At 52.4% G+C, this 21,335-nt stretch overlaps 1 long non-coding RNA gene across 3 annotated transcripts in view; it reads left to right on the top strand.

The window, feature by feature from the left end:
- Positions 1-15,791: 15,791 nt before the first annotated feature.
- Positions 15,792-21,335, top strand: part of LOC110313062 — a 15,649-nt gene continuing 10,105 nt past the window's right edge. Inside the window, exons 1-3 of one of the 3 annotated variants that reach the window (XR_003842964.1) lie at positions 15,792-15,998; positions 16,253-16,299; positions 20,056-20,204. This is a non-coding gene — a long non-coding RNA (uncharacterized LOC110313062). Of the gene's footprint in view, positions 15,999-16,252; positions 16,308-20,055; positions 20,205-21,335 lie in introns of all 3 variants that reach the window. The other 2 variants (XR_003842965.1, XR_003842963.1) reach the window with 2 other exon arrangements.

Here is a 21,335-nt window from a genome sequence, read left to right as displayed (position 1 = left end):
TGTTTTGTTTTTAAACCCTGTCCCTACTCCGTGTGTGTGTGTGTGTGTGTGTGTGCATGTACACACCTGTGTTTGTGAATTCCGTGGGTATAGAAAAGTGCTTGCAATCCTTTGGAGCTGGGTTACCTGACATCATGAGTGGGGCTAGGTGTGAGAAATCTGCCCCACATTGCTAAAGCAGCAAGCCCTCTTCTAGCTGTCGGTCCCTCTCTCTAGGTGATCCCTCCTTGTCTAGTTCACTGATCTATGCTTTAAAGATTTTTCTTTTCTGTGTATGAGTGATTTGCCTGAAGGTAGGTCTGCGACCGCCTGTGTGCAATGCCCGCAGAGGGACGGAAGAGGGCGCCCTCTCCGCAGGACCGGAGTTACAGACCTTTGTGAGCCACTGAGGACTAGAACCCACACACTGTCAGCAGCTCACTCAGATAGATCAGATGCCTCTTTGCCACTGCTCCGAGCCTGAGTACTCATGGGTCTGCAGCATTTGTTCCTCTCAGTCCTCGGGGGGCAAGTGGAACGGTGTCTCCAGACAAAATCTGGAAGGTTGAGTGGATTCCGAAATCCCGGTAATTCTCACATCTGAGAACAGTAGGCATTTCGGACTCCCGACCCGGTTCCTGTCCTGGAGCATGTGACCATGACACCCCAGGTGAGGATCGCGTCACGGAGTTCTCCATGACAATGAGGATTCTAGATGGGCTGGCCCCAGGGTTTAGCCAATAAGCTTCCCTTCCCAGATATTCCTTCCTGCAAACGGTATTTAAACTCTGGCTCACCCTGAGTGAGTGGTTTGCATCCATTTTTCACTATGAATAGACAAACAAAGGAATGTCAGCTTGGACAAACAAGGAATATCTCTCTCAACAAGAACTGCTGTGGGGGGGAGGAGCCATCATCATATGGAGTCATGCTCCCTAAGTCTCCTGCAGAAGGCTCCTCTGTGCTCTGGACACTCCCCACTGAGCTAAGTCAGGTTCCACCCCACCCCACCCCCCTCAGTGCTTGTCAGCAGCCCACATGCCTCCAATCCAACTTCTTGAGGTTCCCAGTGGCCTCTGGGTGTCTGGGGGTATGGGAGCCACAACTTTCTCACCCGAGCTGGAGCCCCCATCTTAGGCTGTGTTCTGCCACCCCTGAGCAGGTGTCTGTCCCCAAAGCTCAGCAACACCATGGCAGAGAGGATGGAATGTAACCTAGAGCCTGCCTCCCCTTTCTGTCTGCCTGAGCAGCGTTCACACACACCAGCAGTGAGGCGGGAAGCAGAAGGCAGAAGGCAGAAAGCAGATCCACAGCCCTCAAGCTTGTGTTACAAGCTCGTTGCCACTGAGTGATTTTGAGATTGTGACTACATAGCCCTGGCTGGCCTAGAGCAGTGGTTCTCAACCTTCCTAATGCTGCGACATCTTCATACAGTTCAGTTATTTCTGTTGCTACTTCATAACTGTAATTTCGCTACAGTTATACATCGCAGTGTAAATATCCGTGTTTTCTGACCCTAGTGACATGGTCACTCAAATCCCCAAAGGGTTCAGTCATCACCCACAGGTTGAAAGCTACTTGGCTTAGCACTGCCATTCTCTTGGGGTTTGCTGGGATTTAGTTATAAAGCATTCTGTTTGGTGTGTGTGTGTGTGTGTGTGTGTGTGTGTGTGTGTGTGTGTGACTTATAGGGACTGTCCCCGTGCATGCCAGGCAAGTAGCTTATCACTGAGCTTGAAACCAGCCCGGCCTCTGTCCTGTCTTGTCTATTTATGCTACATCCCCTACCCCGGGTATTTTGATAAACAAAGCATGGTGGTACATGCCTGTCATCCCAGCACTCAAGAGACCGAGGCAAAAGGATTGCTTAAGCTTGAGGCTAGCCTGGACTATATAGCATGTGAGGCTTAGAGAGGTCAAGGAATTAGCCAGAGGCCAACACGCCCATGGGAGCATTTACCAGGCTATGGGTGATGCAAGATTTCGGGGTATAATACAGAGATGACCAAGGGGATCAACTGAGGGTTATGAATGGTAAGTTTGATGGGTTCATGTTAAGAAAGTAGGATGAGTAACTGGAAAGCCTTAGGTTCCTGGGAGCAAGCCAGGGAAGATTGGTGGAAAGAAGGAAGGGTGGGGAATTGGTCATTCGAGCCTCCATTAAGAGCCAGCTCAAGCCAAAGCCAGGAGATAAGCTGACAACTGTTAAAAAAAAAAAAGAGGGGAGAGGGTGGTGGTGGTGTCCCAGATGTGAGGTTGTGCTGTCGTGATAAGGAAGAAAAACGTTGACCCAGCAGGGCAATTTGGGGAGGGAAGCAGAGAGCATAAAATTATTTTTCAAAATTTGCCAGGAGGTCCATCTCCCAAGGTTATATAAGAAAGACAATTCAAGTGTTGTCACTCTTTGGGTCAAAGCAACAGGAAGGCAGGAAGCGCCTGTCGCGGTGGACACAGCTTAGCGGACAGGGCTGACCACAGGGTTAAGGATAGAGGACACCCCCAAACCAGTAAGCTTCTGGACCAGGGAGGGCCAATGACTGACCCAAGGCCACACAGCAAAGAACACATCTGTGTCTCTGCTCTTCGTAGCCGTCTTCCGGTTATATAGGAAGGGAGTCACACCTGGGGCTCAATCTTACACGGGTATTCATCAGATGGGGTGACCTCCGGCAGCCATTCTGCCCCTCCAGCCCTTGGGTGCCCTTCCCCCTAAAGGCACAGTGTTGAGGTCCAAGGATGCATACGTGGGAAAGGACATACCAGAAGAGCAACGTGTGCCTCTGTGCTCCTAACCCTCCCCTACTGGCCTCCTCCGTGTGGCTCCTCCCACTGCTTCTGTGAGCCAATGTCCAGGAGTAGAGCATACAGACTAGGCTTCAATGGCACTACACAGCTTGAGTGTGAGAGAAGCTGTTTGATGCTGTTCCCAGGAAAAGTGAACAAAGCCCACACACCCCAGATAGGGAATCAGTGACAGGTCAAAGTTCAGTTACCGTTAAAGTCAAACTTGGTGAACTGTGAGGTAGTTTTACTGGGGTTACTTACAGGAGCAGAAGTGACTCTAAAACAGCTGTGCCACCAAAGCCCGCCCCAGCATGGGTGACAGCTCACAAAGCCGGGAACCTGGAGCAGGCTGCCCATCCTGCAGGCAGCTCAACAGATTGGAGAGTGACCTTTCCTGGAGTCTCAGTTTATATGATCCTCTTCCAGGCAGCTGGGCTCCTCTGAGAGTGATTCACTTCACCACTAGGGAGGGGCCTAGTGAATTTGCTCAGTTTCAGGGACTTCCTGAAGCTGTTTTGAGTTGATGTCTTCCTGAGCCTAAGGAGCTCCTCTGAAGGATGCAATCTCATCCCCTTAGCTCATCTGCTGTTTCAACCTCATGTAATCGCCCTGAGCCTTGGAGAGCTGCCATCCGAGATAGAAAGTTCTAACCTCAGAGGAAACTGCTTCACAGTAGAAATAGGAGTGGGAGGGGGAGGGAAGCCACCTTCCTTTCCACCCTCTGCACTGTTGTTGCCTCTCTTCCCCAAGAAGGAGTCATGCATTGCTGCGTCTTGCCCTGTGGGTGGGGAGTCTTCCCACCCTCCATCTGGGGCTGCAATTACTAGATTAATGGACGGGAAGCCACAGGTGGGAGGTGCCTCCCTTTCCTGCCCACCCTTGGCTCTGCTCCAAGTCTTCCCTGCGATTGCCAACAAAAAGGCTGCATCAGACAAGCACGTCAGGGGAACAGCAGAACAGCAGCAGAGTTCTGTGCCCCTTGAGGGAGACGCCCCATCCTTGCACACTGTGTTAGTCAGGGTTCTCTGGGGGAAATAGAACACATTGAACTCTCTCTCTCTCTCTCTCTCTCTCTCTCTCTCTCTCTCTCTCTCTCTCTCTCTCACAATAGATGCCTATGTATGGAAGGTCCCAGTATCCAGCAGTTGTTCAGTTCGTGAGGCTGCATGTCTTAGCTGGTCTTCAGTATTCACCAGAATCCTAAAGAAGGAGGCTCTCTTGTCAGTGATGGGACAGACATGCTCGTGAGGGTGGGAGAGAGAGAGAGAAGGAGAGAAAGAGAGAGAAAGAGAGAGAGAGAGAGAGAGAGAGAGAGAGAGAGAGAGCTTCCTTCTTCCAAACCCTTTCTTTATACAGACTGCCAGCAGAGATGTGGCTCAGATTAGGGGATGTGCCTTCCTACCCCAGAGATCTGGATTCGAAGTGGGTCTTCCTACTTCAAATGATCCAGTGAGGCAAAAAGTTCCTCACTGCTGTGCCCAGGAGAGAGTTTTGGGTTTTAGTTAATTCTAGATATAGTCAAGTTGACAACCCAAAACAGCCATCATTTACTCCCCCCCCCCCCAATTGCTAGACTTGGATTTCTTGTGACATTTAAAGAGGACATTTCTGTTGACATTCTCCAACCCCGACTTTACTTCCCCAGGACCTACTTCCAAGCCTAGGCCCCGCAGCTTCCGATGTGGGGTGGCGGGTGTTCCTACTTCTGCCCTTGAGCTGCGAATCCCTGATCCTTCAATTTTGACTATCTCAGTCACAGTGACGATGATCCTTCATTACTATGCCTTCTTGTTCCTAGTTCCTACGGGAACACTGAGGCCAACTGCGCAACCCCATACAGAGGACAGAGCCCAAGATGCTGCACAGATTCTGGGCCCCTGACTCTCTTCAAAGACCTCTCCCCCATCAAGAGTATGCCAAACACCTTGAGCCAGACATATAAGGACCATTAAAAAGTTATCACTACACTATTATATTATTATTATTATTATTATTATTATTATTATTATTATTATTATTATTATTATTATTGCAGTGTGTGCCTCGCCTGTCAAATGGAGGCACTGATTTTCTCATTCTGCCACGTAGGGTTCAAACTCAAGCCCTCAGGTTTGTCAGCAAGTGCCTTTACCTGCAAGCCTACGGGGGGGGGGTGAGGAGTGGGTAAAGAAGCAGGAGGAAGTGGGGGGTAGCGAGGAGGGAGAAAGGAGGGAGAGAAGAGGGAAGGGGAGAGGGACTGAGTTTAGTCTAGGCTGGCCCGGAGCTCAAAGTGATTCCCTAAAAGTCAGGCTGAGGCTCATTCCACCCCACCCTCACTCACTCTCCCCCACCACACCCTCACCTCACCTCAGCTTCTTTACCAAGGTCTAGCAACTCCCAGGCTCCCCAGCATCCTGGTACTCTCTTGTGCGATCCGTGGATCAGAACCTGCGCGACACTGCCCCCTCGTGGTAAACTGTGGAAGTACACCCACCCAGACGCTGCTGACGATTGCTGCTCTGGGGTGCGGGGTGGGTGCTGGAGCAGATTGGGGTGGGCCAACCGGCAGGAGAGAGTTAGTGCTAAGGAAAGGGGGTTTCCGGGTGAGGTCGGGGTCTGACCTCCTTCCTGCTCTCAAAGCAGCCATAGCCGACTCCGCATCTGCGTGTTTTCTGGCCCACTGTGGGCCTGTGCGAAACTGTGTTCCATTTTCTCGTTGGCTTCCAGGACGCTCAGAAACACGGATCAGCCCGCTCCCAGGAACTGTTCAGAGCAGAGTGATTGCGTCTAGAACAATGCGTTCTTTTCCAAGTCTTACTCTTCTTGTTTTCTGGTTTTATTTTTGTCTGTGCAGTCTAGGCTGGACTTGAGCTGGTTTCTCCCGACTCAGGCACTAAAGTGCTGGGATTACAGACACGTGCCACTGACCCTGGGGTTCCTACCTTATCTTATGTAATATATGTACTATTTTATTACAGTCATGTATAATTTTGGTGTGGGCATCGGGTGCATCTGGGTCCTGTGCCTAGGAAGTCTGGGGAGGTGGGGCGCACTTAAGTAGCATCCTCAGAGAAACCTCCTTTGTGACAGGATCTCTCCCGGGCTCCGTGGTTAGATGAGGCTGGTGGCTGCTGGGCCCCAGGGATCAGTTAGCCAGTCTCTGTTTCCTGGGGCTGGGATTATGGGCCAGTGTCATAGTGCAAACTGTGGATGTCGCGAGATCAAACACACAGCCCTTGCGACTGGGCAGCAAACACTTTGCCAACGGAGCTGACTCCCCAATCCTTATTTTATGTTCAGTTGCCTGATTATACGAAAACTGACCTTCCCCTGCACCGTGTGTGTGTGTGTGTGTGTGTGTGTGTGTGCGCGCGCACGCGCGCGCGCACATGTACGCGGTGCTGGAGATCAAATCCAGAGATCAGTGTCTGTTAGACAAGAATTCTCCTACTGCTCCATGCCCAGGTTCGACAACATATTTCTTAACTCTCCTCTTTGTGCGGGAAGTGGGACAGTGTCCAACACTGACTCAGAAGGGGCACACCCACACCCTGCACATCCTCACCTTGCATACTCCCTGCACATCCATACCCTGCACACCCAGGCTGTACACACCCACACCCTGTATACCCACATTCTGCACACCAATACCCTTCCACCCACATTCTGCCCACCCATGCCTTGCATGCTCACACCCTGCACACCCAGGCTCTGCACACCCATGCTGTACACACCCATACCCTGCACACCCACACCCTGCAAGACTGGCTTTCCTCCCCTGTGCCTGGACCACTGAGCATTTCAAACATTCTTCTGCCCACCTAACCCCCTCCTGGGCTCTCTGCAAGTGCCTTGGGTACTTGGGTAAGCCAGAGAACAAAGGTCTCCAGACTCACCCATATGTTCCCAGCCCCACTTGTCCTCACAGGCTCAGCAGATGCCAGATGAGAGCCTGAACCCAGCCCAGCCCCCTCCTGCTGGGGCACTCTGACTGCAGAGGTCTGCCTCCCTCCTCCAAGCATATAGGCAGAGCTCAACTGGTCCACAGAGAGCCGAGGGCATATTATAAATACTGAATGCCCTGCTGTGCCGAACAGCTACAGCGAGATAGCAGGAGGGTGGGTACGGCTGGCTGAGAGGATCTCCCTGGGACTTCTGGGCATCCTAGGTGGGACTAGGGTGTTGGTGGTCTTGGATGAAGAATGTTGGGGCTGCATCATGGCTCAGACCTGTTTGTTCAGCCTCAATATCCCTGTCTGTAAAGTGGGTCTGGTGCCAATCCCTGGTACCATACCAGCTGACGGTGTCTATAGCAACTGCAGTGCCAATCCAGAAATGGAACTCAGCAGGCCCTGAGCGTGCAGGTCCCTTCTTTGCAGTCTGCCCTAGTGCCTCCTGAGGTGTCTGCATTGTGAACACAGTGACCCTGCCTCTGTGCAAGCAGAGGTCAGGTACCCACAACCCACGTGTGGAGGAAGACACTATTACCAATCCAGACAAGTTGGGTGTGCCCCAGACAGGGCCTGCATTTGTCATCCTTGAAGGGGTGCTTGAGGGCTGAGCTGCCTTCTACAGGAAACCTTTGTGAGACAGATGGAGACCTGGATTACCCTATCATAGGTCACATGGAAGCAGACCCGAGCTCATACTCTCCTGAGGATTGCCTTGGGCATCTGTATAATGTGTCCAAAAGGGCTTCCTGTTCAGCTGTTTGCCCACATGCAGGCTGAGAGAGGGGCAAACGTCTTCCCTGAGGAGTCTCACAGGCTAGCATGTGTATGCCAATGTGTGTGGACATGTGTGCTGCAGATGTACATGTGCCTGTGTGTGCAACTTCATCATGTGTGAGAATGTGTGTAGACGTGTGTGCATGTATATGTGAATGTGTGCAGGCATGTACATGCATGGACTTAAAATACCATGTTAAAGTCAGTCCCAAATGAGGGTCTATCTTCCAGGGGTCATAAACCTATGAAGACTGACTTTATCTGGAAATGAGCAGAACCCCTTGAGAACAAGAGGCTGGGCCAGGCATGTCCAGCGGGTAATTCTGGAGCTAGATCGGAGACCACTGAGCCAGCAGGAAGCCAAGGCCAGGGGAGGACTCTGAAGGCCAGCTTAAAGCTTGCTGCTAGTCCTGAGGCCCGAGCGAGCGGCAGGGGAGCGATGGATGAGGTCAGCCTGCATCCTCAGAGTCTTCTGGAATTGGCAGAGAGGACAGGCTGAGGCACCTGGCAGAGGCAGCAGGAGCAGATATGTTTGGTGATTCAGTGTGGGGTGGGGGTGGGGTGGGGGTTGACCCAGTGAAATGTCCAGTGATGGGTCTGGGTTGGGGGCGGGGGGTGGGGTGGGCGAGAAGGCGTACCCTGCGTGAGGTGTCTGTGGGGTCTCCCGCAGGGCTCGCCTCCCCCAACCGCAGTTCCTTCTGCCCTGAGTCTGGCCCCTCTGCATCTGCCGCATGCACCGCGTTGTCGGGAAGCTGAAAGACTTTGTCCCTGCTCTGGGAGGCGGAGGGAGCAGCTGGAGGTCTGGCCTCTGCCTTTCTCGCCGCAGTAGCTTTGCGATTGGCTGGGCGGCACCTGCTGGGCGGCTGGGAGCCCAGGAGCAGGTGCAGGGCATCTGCAGGACTGTTTGCAGACGGATGATGAGGCCGGCTGGAGGCGGCAAGCGTGCCCTGCCCTTCTCTGTGGTCCAGACACAAAGGGACAAAGAGGCTGAGTGAGCCAAGGGGGAGACGAGGACAGGGCAGGGTCAGAGGGACAGAAGCCTGCATGCAGCTCCAAGCGCACAAAAGCAAGAGGGAGGAGAGATTCAACAAGGAACCGAGCGTGGGGGGCGGGAGGCTCTGTGGCTGTTCTTGGGAGCAGCATCCCAGCTTCTGAGAGCCTTGCTGTGGGCTTACTAAATGAAGTGGGTGAGTCCTGGTGTCCTAGGCTTTCCTCCACGGGACAGATGTGGTCCAAATCCTTCTGACAGAAGAAAGAGGCCTGATGAGTGACTACGAGCACTGTTCATGGAAGACATGGGCACACACACGTGGGCAAGGCTCAGCGCTTAGTTTTCTGTGGCACTGGGGACTATTTGTGTCTAAGGTCCTTTATGATATCTGCCTGAGAATGGACGTGTAGGGTCTTCTTGTGCAGAGGAGGGAGAGATTTAAGCCATGGGACAATCGTGGGGAGGAAATTCAGAGTTATACTTCACAATGGGGAGGGGGGGTTAATGATGAGCAGAGGCAGAGTCAGGAACAAGCTTGGACTGAGTTGGCTCTAGCTGACTGAAAGGCAGAGGAAGGGAACAAGACAGAGCCAAGGCAGTGTCTGCAGCCCCGACAGCATCTGTACAGAGAAGGAGATGGGTTCCAGGCACCTCACTTGGCCCTCCTGGGTCTTGCTCACGTGCCAAAGGCTGTGATGCCCAACCGAAGGAGCTGCTGTGTAACTGGACTGGGGTCTGCTAGGGGTTCTGAAAGCTACCTGTGTTTTGGGCTGGTCTGCTGGGCTGTCCTGGAACATTTAGCCTGGTGCAGTCTGGGTAAATGTGGAACCTGGCACATACTGGCACAAGGTGGGGCAAGGCAGAGGTTTCCCAAGGTGCCTGAGAAGCCATGGGTAACACAGCAAGCAGGGGCTGAAGTTGATCGACCAATGCTGTGCAGGCAGGAAGGCAATCTAGGGCTCTCACAGGGCCCCCGGGAGCCAGAAAGATACTTTGCGTGAACAGAGTGAGGGGCTGTGGCAATGGCTCAGTGGGTAAAGAGCTGGTGCTGCTGGCAGGGTGACCCGAGTTCCATCCCCGGCTCCCACTTAAAGAACTCTGGAAGTGCTTGTCGACATTTGTTTTCCAAGCACTGAGGAAGGAGAGCTGAGCAGACCCCTGGAGCCCGCTGGCCAGCCAGATTGGCCTAATTAAAAAGTCCACGAGCAGTGGGAAACTGTGGACAGGGAGAGACACTGCCTCAATTCAACAAGGACCGTTCCTGAGGCTGACTTCTGAACTGGCTGGTTTTGTGTGTCAACTTGACACAGGCTTGAAAGTTATCACAGAGAAAGGAGCCTCCCTTGAGGAAATGCCTCCTTGAGACCCAGGTGTAAGGCATTTTCTCAATTAGTGATTGATGGGAGAGGGCTCCACCCATTGTGGGTGGAGCCATCCCTGGGCTGGTGGTCCTTATAGAAAGCAGGCTGAGCAAGCCATGGGAAGCAAATCAGTAAGTACCACTCTTCCATGGGCTCTGCATCAGCTCCTGCCTCCAAGTTCCTGACCTGCTTGAGTTCCTGACTTCCTTTGGTGATGAAGAGCAATGTGGAAGTGTAAGCTGAATAAACCCTTTCCTTCCCAACTTGCTTCTTGGTCATGATTCCTGACATCAACCTTGGGGCTTCTACATACATGTGAACACATGCTCATGCACATGTATGACCCCGCACATGTGAACATGCACATACACAGAGAGCTCATACACATGCAATATCATCATCACCCTGAAAATGGAAAAACATTTTTAAAAGATTTTAATTTACTTTTAATTGATGTCTGTGTGCACGTATGTGTGTGCGTGCACACGTGTGCATGTGTGTGAATGTGTGTATGTGAATGTGTGTATGTTTGTGCGTGTATGTGTGTGCATGTGTGTGCATGTGTGTACATGTGTGTGAGCTTGTGTGTGCATGTGTGCATACTTGTGTGTTGAGGGTTATGCCCACATGAGTGCAGGAGTTAGAGGAGGCCAGAAGAGGGTGCTGGATCCTTTGGAGCTGTAATTAGAAGGGATTGTGAGCCACGTGGCATCAGTGCTGGGATCAGAACTCAGATCTTCTGCAAGAGCAGTAATGTTCTCAACCACTGAGTCATCCCTCTGGCCCCCAGTGGTTTTAACTTAAAAACATTTCTTCCATCTGAAGGCTCACCTTTTATTGGAGGTAGAAGCGAACGCACTTTAGAGGAGCATGTTTACAAGCCGTCTGATCCCGCCAGACCCAGGGCATCTTCAGCTTTTCAGAGTTGATTAATAGTTTGATTTTCTAAGCGTGAAATCTGAGAATGCTGGTTCACCTACAGTACAAATGGTAGAATCCTTTGGACAGTTTCAGAAGCTTCTGAAAATTCTGTCCAAGCCTAAATTATTATTTTTAAATGAAACCTAGGTCAGCTACTCAAACAGCAATTTTAAAAAAATCAAATGTTCCGACACAATCCAATCCAAAGGTGTACTGATTTGATTCACACTGAGGAACAATGGCAGGAAACGGATACTTGTTTTCCACAGTTCAGTCACTGTGTTGGAAGGATAGCAGTGGTTGATAGGCTACAGGTTCTAACAGGGAGCGGCCACAGGCTTCGGCCAGGCCCTTCACGTGCTAAGTAGCGTGTGTGCAGTGTATGTGCAGGGCCAAGGCTGCAGAGAAGCCAGGAGATGTAACTGATTGAGTGTTGTCAGAAACACACACACTGTACCACATTTGAACACACACACATTAAAAATAGCTCAACACACACACATACGCACACACAGAAGAAGAAGTTGTGATCTACACAAACCACACACACACAGTCACCACTCATACACATGCAATGAACATTTGCATACATACACACAAAGAAGAAGCTCGGATCTACAGATCTACATTCACACACACACACACACACACACACACACAGAGAGAGAGAGAGAGAGAGAGAGAGAGAGAGAGAGAGAGAGAGAGAGAAACACACACAGACAAACATGCAATGTACCACATTTGAACACAACAAACATTAAAAATAGCTTGTACCCATACACACACAGAAGTAGCTGTGATCTACACAAACCACACACACTCTCACACACCACAATGAACACTTGCATACATACATGTAAAAAAAGAAGCTTAGATCTACAGATCTACATTCACACACACACACACACACACACTCACACACATACACACACATACAGGAGAAGAATCTGGGATCTACACAAACCACACATACACACATACACACCACACTTACACTCACACACATACACATGAGAAGTCAGTATCTACACAAACTGCATAAACCATACACATACACACTCACACCCACACATACAGGAGAAGAAGCTGGGATCTATACAACCTACCCCCCATACATTCACACACACACACACACACACACACAACCACACACACACCACATTCACACACATACACATGAGAAGTCAGTATCTACACAAACTGCGTAAGCTGCTCCTCCCACCCAGTCTCAGGCACTTTGCTGTGTCAGTAGAAAATGGACCAATACAAAGTACCTGGAATTGGCTGCTTCTGTGGTGACCTAACTTTGGACTCATTTGAGACTAAAAGTCCTGAAACCAACCAACCAACCAACCAACCAGAAATTACTGCAGTTATCTGTGAGAGTTTGAAGTCTCGGTGTGAGGTGTCGTGTCTGGAGCTTTGTAAGCACTTTAGGATCTGGTGGCTTCACCACGCCTCCCCCTGCCCGCCCCCATTGCCTTCATGGTAGCAATGACCATGGTGACTTCCATTTGTGAGCCAAATTCCTGTCTCTCCTGGTCTGCGGGTACCAGTAGGCAGAGGTTTGTCAGCTATGGCCCTCATGCGCAGGGGGTGGGGGTGGGAGACAAGTGCTGGGTAGGGCCACCATCACTAAGCAGTGGTTCCTGGTCTTCTTGGCTCAGGATGGACTCATAGTGGGAGAACTGGGCAGTGCTGGGGACAATCCACTGTCCCTGTCACATTTCTCTGCTGAACCCTGTTACTCCCTGCTCATGGTTTTCTCTGATGAGGAGGAGGTGCTTGGTCTGTGCCTGGGGCCAGTAAGGAGTCTAGGCATATGGAAGCTTCCTTTCGCTTATCCAAAGTGCAGCGAGTAGATCCCCGGCTCCCTCGACCTCACTGGCCAAGTCAGGTGTGCCCCACAGTACCTCTTATGAAGAGGCGGGGAGACAGAGGACACAGGGCGGGGAGGGGTACAGGTCCGGATTAGTGCATCCACTTTATTCTCAAGTGCATCTTGTAGAAGTCTGATGGTGCCTCTTCCTGTTGCCCTGACGACCAGCACTCAACAGGAGTTGGCTGAGGTCACTTTCAAGAAAGGCAGACAGGGGACATGGCCTAGTCCCCTTGGGCAGGGAGCAGGGAGGGGGCTGCTCATGGGCCCTTGGGGCTCAAGGTAGCTGTGTCTATTAACATCTCTCACAAGATGGGATCCGTGGGCAGCCACGGCGATGCTGGTCATGTCCACTTATCGTCCCTACTCAGGCGATGAGCCGGGGGTCAGAGTTACAGGAGTGGGGAGGTGGGAGGGATTCCCACCCTCCCTGCCAGGCTGTGTGAGAATCCAACAGAAGCTGTGAGAATGTGCCGCGGCGTAGAGGGGTGGACAATGCGGGATGCTACACTCCGTTTTGTTTTCGGCAAATAAACAAAAGGCAGTCAAAGATCTGCAGAAGAATGAACTCGTGACGGAGTATCAGGGACAGAGGACATCCAAGCAACCCTAGGCTGGTTTGGGGGTCTGCTGGACATTGGGCCTGTCCTCATCTTAATCAGCTGGACTTTGGGTCCGCCCCCTTCTTTCCTTCATCATCTGGTCATTGGGCCCGCTCCCTTCTTCCGGACATTGGGTCCGCCCCCATTTCCATCATCAGGTCATTGGGCCCGCCCCTTCTTACATCACCTGGACATTGGGTCCGCCCCTTTCATACATCATTTGAACATTGGGTCCACCCCTTCTTACAACATCTGGACATTGGATCTACCCCTTTCTTACATCATCTGGACATTGGATCCGCCCCCTTCTTACATCATTCTTACATCATTCCGTTTCCATCTCACTTAGAGTCTATCAGTGCTGAGCAATCTATGCCACATGGAGCCCACAGACTCCCCTAATGGTGTGCACTGTTGTTCTCCACCCTACTCACTTCTCCAGACACTGCTGATATTTGAAAGAACTAAGATGGGTACAGAAGTCTGCCTTCAGTCTTTTCCCCTAGATAGAGTTTGAAAACTGTACTGGTAGAGAATTCAAGAACACTGTAGGAGAAAGATGACTGACAGCTCATCTTCGTGGTCAGGGTCAGCTTGTTTGGATTTGGAGTCACCTGGAATACACACTTCTGGATGTGTCTGTGACCATGTTTCCAGAGAGGTTCGACTGAGGAGGGAAGACCCGCCTTGGATGTGGGCAGCTCCATCCTGTGGGCTGGGTTCTGGGACTGACTGAAAAGAGGAAAGTGAGTTGAGCCCCGGGTGCCTGACTGCAGATGCAGAGTGATGAACCACCCCACACTCCTGTAGCCATACCTTCTCTACCATGCTGGACTGCACTCTCAGACTGCCCAAATAAACCCTTCCTTCCTTAAGTTGGTCTTGTCTGGTCTTCCATTATAGCAACTAGATGAGTAGCTGATATGAATGGTTTGTGATGCTCAGAGAAGAGCGAGGCCACCTGTGTGCTCCCTCCCAGTTCACTGCCAAGCTGTGATCTTTTGGCTCATATCTTGGGCAGGTCAGGAGGGGAAGCCAAGGCCAGCTGCCCTGTTCTAGGAATCAGGAGCAAGCACTTGGCTTTCTAACCAGCCTGTGTGAGAGGTGCATGCATCCCTGACAGGGAAGTATCCGAGACAATGTTGGTGCCCCCGATTATCCTGTGTGGTTGGCCTCCAGCTGGGCACATTGGACACGTGAAGGCCAGGCTGGGGGCTCCCAGCGAGAGATGGGTGTGAAGAGGACAGAACCTGGAGCATGAGTTCAAATCTTACATGGGTCCCTCATAGAGGTTGTGTGCAGTCCTCCTCCCCCATCCCCCTCCTCCCCTCTGTATGTGAGCAGTGAGGGCATGCCAGGGAGATCTCCTGCTGACAAGCTTGACTTCAACTGAATTCCACTCCCTGGATTTACATGGTGGGAGATGAGAGAGCCCACCCTGTTGTCCTTTGAGTCCCACTGTGGAAGGTGTGCCCACCCAATCATACTAAATAAGTATTTAAAAAAAAATGTTTTTAAAGAAATGAAAGGTGGGTTGGTGAGATGGCTCAGTGGTTAAGAGCACTGACTGCTCTTCCGGAGGTCATGAGTTCAAATCCCAGCGACCACTTGGTGGCTCACAAACATCTGTAATGAGAAACAAATAAAAAAAAAAAAATCTATGGGCTGAAAAGAGTGGGTCTGGGGCGAGTGGGGCCAGAGCAAGAGGGAGAAAAGGAAGAAAAAAAGTTTAAAAAACAAACAAACAAATCCAGAAACGTGAGCTGGCTTAATCAAGAGAACAGCTTGGGGCCCAAGGACCATCTTACACTGGGTGCCTCTCCCCTACTTAATCCCTTGACTGGAAGTGGATAGAGAACCCCAAATGCCCAAATGGTCACATCTGGTCAAGGGCGCGATCAGAGCTGAAATTTAAGCTGAGGACCAGTAGGTGGGATGTTCTAGCACAGGGGTTCCTTAACCAGAAGAGGCACTGGTGGTCCCATTTCACAAGTTTTGGTCCAGTGGCACTACAGTGGGGCTTAGGAGGTGACGATTACATCATGGTCTCAAAGGTGTGGATGGCGCTGGCCTGGAGCATCACAGAACCAAGGCTTTTAGGGACTCTTTAGCACCCCTGGAAAGTTCGTGATGGTGTTAAGGAGTGCAGACAGAGCAGACGCCAAAATCAGAGACCTCTGCTACAGACTTGGGTTCGAATCTTACCGCCGCCCTGACCAGGACTCTTCCTAACAGAGTTCCTCGGAAACCACGCCACAGCCCTGCGTGCCAAGCAAGGATACCGGGTCCTCTTCTGGGATTCTAGGCAGTGCTTCTCGCTTAGGCGCCAGGTCCGCGATCGCGCCTCCGACCGTCGCGCGCCTCGCCACTGGCCAGCGTTGCTATGGCAGCGCCGCAGGCGGGGATGCTGAGGCTGAGGATCGCAGTAGCCCCTTTGTGAGGCGCGGGGGGGGGGAGATGTGCACCCCACATCTCTCTGCTCGAGTCCCGGTCTGCAAGATGGGTGCTTGTCCGTGCGCCCCACCCCACCCCCACGCCCGAGGCCGGGTGCGGCACCTCCGCCCGCTAGCCGCTCCTGCATTAAAATTTCATGGGCGCTGCAGTAAACGCGAAGACGATGCCGGCTGCGCTGGGGGGCCGTAGGGAGGGAGGCTGCGGACCAGAGCGGGGAGGAGTTTGCGAGGGGAGGCGCTTGGGAGGACTCCCCCAGTTCTGTTAAGAGCTGGGCACAAAGAGCCCTTTGCACTCCAGCCGCAGGAGCGAAGAGGAGCCGAGGTAAGCCGGGGTCGCCATTCTCACTCCCTGCCGTGTGCACCTGATCCTCGGGAGGGCGACGGGGTGGGGGTGGTGGGTGTCCCACAGTCCCAGGGCAATGGTGGCCCGCGCTGAGTGGGTGACGGGGCTCCCAACCCGCAATGGCCAGATGTGAGGGTTCAGTGGATGGACCATGGGGATGGGGACACAGAGGATGCTCAGGGTCTGGTAGTCATGGTCTGAGGGGGAACAAAGACCCTTCCCTTCCCCCACAGCTAGATGCACATGGGCGTGGGGACTTCCGTACACACCAACCCACAAGGTTAGCAGGTAACTCTCTGGGATGGTAACTGCGCCCAGGCATGGAGGGTGGGGTAGCGGGTGGTGTCTCTGACTCCCCCCTCCCCACGCCCAGCCCTTACCCTTCCTCCACTTATGGGCCTCATCCCAGTCCTGGGGCGTCCAGCGCAGCCTCAAACCCAGGGCATCTCCGCACTCTTATTGCGACACCGCTCTGGATGCTGTTTGCATATCTCTCTCTGGGGAGTCACTGCTTTGGCACGACAGTCCCGCGAGGTGGTAAGAACCCATTTTAAAGACGAAAAAAAGGAGGTCCAGAGAGGGTTAGCGGTCTGTCCAAGGTCACCCAGCCAAAGGTTTTTGAGTTTGACACGACTAACTCTGAAGCCCACATGGCATCTCTAAAACGGTATGGGGGTGACCCTAGAACTCACTAGCTAGGTTTCTCAACCCTCCTGGGCTCTAAGACACTACTCTCTGCAGAAGCTGGGGGTTTGAGACGGAAAGGTCTAGACCTCTTTCATCTAGGATGCGAACGAGATTATTTCTTAGACAGAGGGATTCCGGGGACCCCTGCCTCCCCACTCTCTCGTCCCAGGCTCCCGAGCACAGGCCTCCAGGCGTCGGGGATCGCTGGCGCGCACACCCCACTGCGGAGAGGAGTCGCGCCAGGAAAACGCCCCCACCTGCTGCAGGGAGGGGCTGAGGGATCGAGGGCAGAGAGAGAACTTGCTGGAAGCTGGAAGCCGGTTTGTTTTTCTCGGCGCCAGCATCACGCTGAGCTGGGCGCAGCCTTGCTGCCTCCCTAGAGCGCTCTTCCCAGGAGGCATCTCTGGGTGTGGAGAGCGGCGGGCAAGGATGAGTAACCCCACACTCCCGGGGCTCCCCTCAAGTGAGCCAATATCCCGCCACGTGGCCCCGCGCTGCGTCAGCACATCTAGGGCGGGGCTGCACATCTGGAGGTGCTCAGAATCGCTCCTGATCCTGGAGCGGGGTGAGGGGTGGTGGTGGGATGTGGGGGGGGGAGGGTGTCCCTTGAGCCAGAGAACTGCCCCCAACCCCAGCTTCAGAATCAGGGCAAATGGGTTCCTGGGGCCACCCCATCTGCTCCATGCTGTGGGAAAACACTGAACTCACCCTACCCTATTGAAAGAATTCTGGGTTAACAACTTTATCCTCTGCGCACCCTAAATCTGTCTTTTTATATCCTTTGCGGTTGAGAATGGGTCTGAAGTCTGCCCTACACTGACCTTGCAGAAAATTTAGCCTACCCCCTCCCCACCCCGTAACGGTGTGTGTGTGTGTGTGTGTGTGTGTGTGTGTGTGTTTGTGTGTGGTGTACATTTGACATTTTCAGCGTTCCAAAGAGCTTTCCAGTCGGTTGAAGACAACCTCTTTCAACAACCATGGAAAAATGAGTGTTGGTCAGGCATGGTCCTTGCAGTCTCAGGGTCTGGTGGTGTGAGGCAGGAGGGTGGCAAGATTGAGAATAACCTAGGCTACCAAAGTGAGTTTTAAGCCAGTCAGGGCTGTATAGTGAGACCCTGTGTAAGAAAGAAAAAGAGTGAGGGAGAGAGGGGGACAGAAGGGATGAACAGAGGGAAGGGGAGAGACCATGTAGAGGCCAGGCTGGCCGCTCACCCCCGTCATCTTGAGATGACATCAACACTTGGAAAATTTAATAAGAGCAAGAATTGCGAAGCTTTGGAAAAGACAGAAATAAGAGAAAACTCCATTTTCACGAAGTGCTCGGCTCACTGTGGTGGCAGGGCTTCACGGGAGACTTCCCTCCTGCTGCCCCCTTCCACCCCCACCCCGGCAACCTATTCTGTGGTAGATTGCTTTCCCCTGGCCCAGCTCACACCAAAACCTCCTCAGGTTTACTCATTGGAGTTGTGGTGGAGAGAGAGAGGGTGAGAGCAGAGGTCTCTCTGTGTCAGTCCTACCGGCCATATCAAAGCCAGGCGTTTCCCAGCCTCAGTCTCCCCAGCTGTAGAGTGGGGCCATGTTCTTGGGGGGGGGTGGAGGGCTGTTGGCTATGAACCAGGGCCAGCCATCTTATTGAGGGCAGACCCTGTAACACACCTTCCGGGCCAGCTCCCTCGTGTGGTACCTGTCTTGGTCTGGCTGTGTCCCTCTGGACAGTGCTACCCTTCTGGGTGACCTTCTGCTGTTGGGACAGTATGCCTCTGGGGCACCCGGCCTTTTGTGCAGGTTCAATGGGCCAGCAAGTAGCTTGCGGTTCAGTCCTCTGTTCCCAGGGGACCCTCAACACCCCCCCCCCCCCGCTTTTGAGGCCTGGCTCATTTGTCCCTCTGAGAAACAATAGTCAGGATTCTCAGAGGCACCAGCTGGCTGAGGGGGACATCTGTCTCTCATTTTTTTCTGCACTGATGGGGCAGGTGCCTCCTCTCCCTCTTGGTGCCAGGTGGCCCCTCTGGAGGAGCCGAGGGGAGTGAGAGTCTTGACCATTGTGTCCCCGAGGCGTAGGGAGACAATAAAAACAAACCCTAGCTTATCCTGGTGTGGGGAAGATAAATTGCACAAAGCTGGGAGCTGGTATTGTGTCTGTGGTCTCAGCACTTGGTGGGTGGAGGAGTTCACAGTCATCTTAGTAAGTGCTAGGCCAGCCTGGGCTACATGGGATCCTCTCTCTCTCTCTCTCTCTCTCTCTCTCTCTCTCTCTCTCTTTCCCTCTCTCTCAAAAAGAGGGAATAAAAGAAAAAGGAAAAAAAACCAACCAACCAAACAACAACAACAAAAACCCCCTTGCACTTAGATATCATCGGGTGAGAGAATAGAGACAAAGGTCACATGACCAGCCAGCAATTTAGACCAGAGTCAGGTTTCAAACCTGGATCTAACCTGTGCTTCTGAGTGACACACTGCCACCTGTCCCTTAAAAGGGGACTTAACAAGTCGCTTGAGGGCCATGAATGCAGCTGCAGTAAACTGACCCTGACGCCTGTTAAATGTTCGGATGTCTGCAGCTTCTGTGGGTCTCTCTCATCCCCCTTCTGCATCCAGAGCCCCAGTCTCCTCTGTAGAATGGGGACCACAACCCAGTTGGTCTTAGCTGGCTTCCCTTCTCCCACCTTTTGCTTTTATCTGGCCCCATGTGTCCCCTTCTGTGCTCTGTCCCCTGCCAGAGTGCCCAAGGGCCCTACAGATCTCTGGGAAGTGACACTTACATTCCTGGAGGCTTCTGGAGTTCTGGGCACCAGAGCCTCTGAAACAGTTTGGGCCAGCAGCTCTTGTCTGCCCCCGAGATGTGAGCAGAGATTTTTATCCCCGGGTTGGGCAGAAAGAGCAACACCAGGGACCTCAAGAGCAGCCCTAGGCCATCTCCCTGTCAGCTCTTCACGGTTACAGGAAAATTGTGTGAATATCTTGGGCAGTGTGAGTGTGCTGTATCGTCAACCACTACACCACCAAGTCGATGGTATGAGCATGGATGGCCTGTCCTGTCCCCTCACGTAGCCCTCATAGTGAAAACAATGTCACACTCATTCCATGGACAGGGGACTGAGGCTCTGCTCAGCACTTGGGAGACTGAGAAAGGACCACTTCAAGTTTGAGGGGGAGTCTGAGTTCGAGGCCAGATTGGATCCTGTCTCAAAAAAGAAAGGCAAGTCCAAGGTGCAAGAAATGATGGATTTCTCTGGGCTCCGTGCCTGTGCCCTTCCCAGCGCTCTCTGAGGACCTCTGTAGTGGTGATGCCAAGGTGTGGCGGGTCCTGGATGCCCACCTTTCATTCCTGTCTTTCTCTCTGTGACAGCTGGAGTCCTGTCTGTCCTCATCACACGGACATGGCTGACCTGTCTCAGTAGTACCCGGGGGCGAAGCAGGGAGCTGGGCGGTGGAGGCCAACGACTTTACCAAGTTGGCTCTGTCACAACACAGGGACCGAGCCTCCTGAGCCTCAAGGTAGGAGAGACCTATGTCTCATGGGTGCTGGTCTTTTGCCCAAATTTCCAAAGGGGCTCCTGGTCTTGGCTTTTGGTGGGGGCAGAGCCACGAGCCAGGTCCACAGTCCACACAACCTCTGACCATGAACTTCTCAGCTCTGGTCCTTTCATCATGCATAAATATCTTTTGTTGAAAATAACCCCCACAGATGTGCGATGAGCTTGTTTTTATAAATTAGGGTACAAAATAATGTGCTTGGGTCAGGTAGAGTGTTTACCGAGCATTCAGAAATCCCCAGCACACCAGGAGCTGGATGTGGTACCACCTGCCTGCAATCCCAGAAGTTCAAAGTTAACCCTGGCTACATCGTGAGCTCGAAGCCAGCCCAGGCTACTTGAGACTCTGTCTCAAAAGAAGCAAGCAATAAACAAACAGTAAGAAGTCAAAAGCCGGGGGCTGGAGGGATGGCTCAGTGATTTAGAGCACCGCTGCTTTTGCAGAGGAATCCGGGTCTGATTTGTAGCTCCAGATGGTGGCTTGCAACTGTGTCTCTAACTCCATTTTCAGAAGATCTGACCCTCCCCCCTCTGACCTTCTTAGACACTGCACACAGGGTACACAGACATACATGCAGGCAAAACACTCATACTCATAAACATTTTTAAAAGTTTAAAAACAACCCCAAAGCCAAAGAAATGCCCGAGTGCCTCTTGTCTATGTGTCCCCTCCTAGGCTTAGCCTTCAGATGGCTGGTAACTGTGACCCCACTGTAGATCAGTGAGTGTGCCCCTTGGTGCTGCCCCTTCTCAGTAACTCGGCCCTTTCTTGTACAGCTTAAGCTCAATGCCACACTCCTGTTTCAAGGGTACAGCCCAGAGGTTTTGATCATGGTCATAAAGCCCCGCAGTTCTGTTTAATGACATTGTTGCATGTCCATTGCTCCCATGAGATTGCCCAAGCCTGGGAATCCATTCCTATTCCACACCAAGCCAAGGTGACCCATGAGATACTGTGTATTGCTCTTCCTTGTCCTTCTGTGGACATTTTGTATGAACTTGTCCAAACCCACTACTCTTCTTAGTTTTAATTTTTAATAAGAGAGAGAGAGAGAGAGAGAGAGAGAGAGAGAGAGAGAGAGAGAGAGAGAGA

The sequence above is a fragment of the Mus pahari genome, chromosome 23 (genome assembly GCF_900095145.1).
Source record: "Mus pahari chromosome 23, PAHARI_EIJ_v1.1, whole genome shotgun sequence".
Classification (NCBI taxonomy): domain Eukaryota; kingdom Metazoa; phylum Chordata; class Mammalia; order Rodentia; family Muridae; genus Mus; species Mus pahari.
This window is presented reverse-complemented; position numbering and strand designations above follow the sequence as displayed.